The sequence below is a fragment of the Polistes fuscatus genome, unplaced genomic scaffold, assembly GCF_010416935.1.
Source record: "Polistes fuscatus isolate 324 unplaced genomic scaffold, CU_Pfus_HIC Scaffold24, whole genome shotgun sequence".
NCBI classification, from domain to species: Eukaryota; Metazoa; Arthropoda; class Insecta; order Hymenoptera; family Vespidae; genus Polistes; species Polistes fuscatus.
Window position 1 is genome coordinate 2,553,666 of NW_025113101.1, and position 4,237 is coordinate 2,557,902.

Below are 4,237 nucleotides of genomic sequence, written 5' to 3' on the forward strand. Positions count from 1 at the left end.
GTATACGCGTGATTTATATTCTCGTCGTGTATAAAATTATTATAGAGTTCTAATCATAATTCTTATCCCCCAGAAACGAAAGTTACACGATTATTTTGTCCCTTTTTTTTAATTTTAACTTTGTATCGTATCTCGTGCTCGGCTTTCTTTTGTTCGGCCACCCCGAACATTTGTTCTCCTGCTGTCATTGCTGGATCTTTTGTAACGATTGTTATTCGCTACGATGAAAGTGGAAGGCCTTATAGGCACATATACACACACACACCAACAACAATATGCATACAACATACATATACATACGTGAGCGTTGCGCTACTGCTGCTGCTACTTGGTGAATTGGTATCGTGCGAAAGCCCATTTGTATCGACATTTATTACATTGTCTTGACTGCGAGGTTATTGTGCCAGGAAAGTCAGGGAATGCGAAGGGTTCTCTTTCGTATAAGCAACGTCTAGCAGCAGCAGCATATATAACATCGTCGATGAATCGATCCGCAAGAGACTCATTAAAAGGGTTTCTTTAACTCTGTGACTATAGTAGAGCAAATTGTACAATGAATTTTCTGCTTTCTATCATTATCATATATCTGACTGGGTAAATTTGTGTCAAGAGAAAAATATTACTCCCCGTTAGATTCGTGTCAATAATATTCTATCATTTTCATCCCGTGTGTGCGTCTTCTCGAAGGAATCTCCGCGCGACAAACATCGAAATAGAATCTTAGATTTTTCGTATGACACAACCCCAATTGTTCTACTTATCGATCGGAGACAGTTGACCTTTTTAATTTAAATATCGGATGATAATCGGTAAACAAGAGTAAAAGCTAATTCCTTTGAATTATTAGATTGGCCAACGAAGTACGTGCCGTTTTTTTTTCTTTTTTTCTAATTATAAATAAAGAAATGGTTAAAATTGCATATATAGATTAATTGGTCAACCTAATGCATATATAAATTGTACATAACGAATTGTATATACTATATATACACACGCGCAGAATGAATTATATTGTATTGGTGATAAAATTGTCGAGAGTTTTTAGCATGAATAATTTATTTGTATAAATGTAAGAAAATTTGCATCATACGTTTAGTAATCTATTTGTTCACGTTCGGTGCTTTTTTTTTGTTTTTTAAATTAAACGATCATTTGCGCGTAACAAGTGAAGAATTATTTTATAATCATGGTCGAGCGAAAACTCAACTAACTAAATTCAATGTTTATTATTATGCGTAAGTTACAAGCATGCGTTGCACGAAGTATAAAAGCGATGAACGAAATATTTTCACTGCGGGATGTTTTTGAATTATAAATGCTCGAGCATATACGTTACATACACATAGCTTGAATCGATTTCATCCTTGCGTTTGTTTAACCGTTGGTGGTATACGCTTCCGTTTAACGAAATAGCATAAGTGGGGTGGTATACTTCAATTATAATAAAAACGAGCGTCATTCTCAAAGACTTTGAATATAAGTACCGACGATAATTAATTATTGCATTGATTTAAAAACGTTAACTGCGTGTTCCGTACATCTTTTCTCGATAATTTTCCTTTTTATAAGAAGTATCAGAAAAAAAGAAAGAAAGAAAGAAAAATAAGAAGAAAATTGTTTCAACCTCCTCGTCGTCCATTGAAATTCAATGAAATTTCAATTGAAAAGATTAGATCTGTTGAAAAAGCTACCATCTTCGAAATGAAAAAAACTATCTCTTTTACGATACACACTCGATGTAATATCATTTCTAAATCCGAGGGAAAGCTATTCGAAATGTACGCGCGTGCTTTTCGACATTCTTACTGGGCACATCATAAATAGAAATCATGCCGATAAAATATCGTCGAGACTTAATGCACACACGCTCAAAGACTTATTTTGTAAAGATGTTGGCAATGACAGCAGCGATTATTCACGAGGCAATCAAAGAAACTGAGTGATATTCGGTTGTCGAGAAGTGATACCGAACAGGATAACGTTATGTGATATGGAATTTAAGCGGCATTGTCATTTATATTGCTAAAGAAAACGTGTATGTATAGAGAACAAAAAAAAGGTACATATATATATATATATATATAAATATAAAAAATATTATTAGTTATATCGCGCTGTAACGCTATAATTATAAAAAAGAAAACAAACAAAAAAAGCCGCATATAAAATTTAACAAAGTACGTACGCGCATGTAAAGCGAGAAAGAGTAGAAATCTGCCACCCTTCCCCCCATCGTGATTACGAAAATAAATAAAAAAGAAAAAGAACGTATTATTATAAAACGTGGTGTTCGTAAAAAGAAAACTCGCGTAGGAGGGCTATATTATTATATCATCTCGTGTTAATCCTTTCGAACATTTTTTTTTCTTTTTTTTTTGCCCCCAGAAGTTGCATTATTGCGCTACGCTTTTCATCTTTCGTGATTCGCGTTTCGTGCTAAAAGTGGATGCACGAGGAGGAGGGGAGGAGGAAAAAAGAAATAAGTAATTAGCCGGTAATGCGTTTATTCGTCCCTTCCCTCCCGTTAAGAAGATCCCAAGGGATACGAAAGTAACGTCAAATGGTATGGGGGTTGTTACGAACGGTGGATCGGTTACGTTTCGCACGAAGATACTTCGACGAGCATTTAAAATAAATAATATTTACGTTATTCATTTTATTTTTGGTCATTTGCGAGATGACAAGTTTGTCAAGATCGAATTTTACACGCCACTGCCAATACTTCTTCTTCTTCTTCTTTATAAGTTTGATTATTTACTTGTCTAGTTCCTTTCGTCGTAATCTTTTGAGATATCATCTTGAGTTACATCACAGCGAGTTACCGCGTCGTACACCCAATATCACATAAGAGTATACACGTGCAACTCGCATTGCATATATGCATTTTCGAGATTCTCACGGATTTATTCGAAAGTCTCTCGTTTATCCGAATGCGATCATCCCCAATCGATAAAATATAACGAGCTTGAAAGTGCGTAAAATGTGTGACGCATTTAATACATATATGTATACACACAGATGTACGTACACACGTATGAACATCATCATACACGTATCATCGTTCATTTTATATACAAAAGATATTGTGTAAGCATTTATTGGGAAAGAAACGCGAGAATGAGAAGTTTTAATAATAATTTAACACCTTGACTCGGTTGCTTCTAATACACTATTATTATTATAATCGTCATTATTGTAATTATTTTATTATTATTATTATTATTATTATTACTATTATTATTACTATTATTATTATTACTATTATTATTATTATTATTATTATTATTATTATTATTATTATTATTTTATTATTACTGCTATTATTATATTAATACTGTGATTAACGTTAGGAACTTCGTTGTTTGCCGTGCTCGATCTTGACTTATCAAACATCCACGTGCCCATTTTTATTGCCAATTATTATATGTAAATAATGATCTCTCTTATTTTTTTCTAGGAGAGAAAGATGATCACACCGCTAAAGATCTGTTGTCTTTTTCTTTCTCTCTCTTTCTACTCGTCTATCCTTTTCTTTTCTTTTTTTCACTACGGAATCGTTGTTCCTTACATTGAAACATCCTTAAATGATTTCCTACCTACCTTTTTATTAACGAAATCGTTACTTATAGGAAAAAGAAAAGAAAAAAAGAAATATTAAAGAATAAAGAAAAAAAGGAAGAAGAAGAAGAAGAAGAAAAAAAAGAAAAGAACGTAAGTTTTATCGTTGCAACGTACCCCGATGCCAAATAAAGGTATAAATGATAGGTTTAGACGTAAATAACGTACGACCGATGCACGTAAGTGCAGACAATTTCAAGGCCGGAGATTCTTACTCAAGGTAAACGAGGGGGGTGGGTGTGCGTGTTACGATTGTCTGAAAAGTCGCTCACCGTCCACCTTCCCATAAGAATCGTACCAACGCGTTAAATGGTGTATGCGTTAACGTGTGCGCTACGCGTTGCGTTGCTGCTCTCTTCTCTCCTTGCACATGCATCTCCTTTTCTATCTCTGCGTCATGGTTTTTTTCTTTTTAATGTTATCACCCCGAACGTTGACGTTACACCCCATTCCCCATTTAAAAATGATTAAACCAAAATTGAAATTGATATTTTTGAACCCCTTGAATGCGAAGCTCGCCTAACTATTGCAATCACTGGGAACGGAATGATTTTTCTTGTTAACCTTTTAACTATTTTCATTGAATACAAGTAAAAAAAGGAGAAAAAGAATTTGGAGC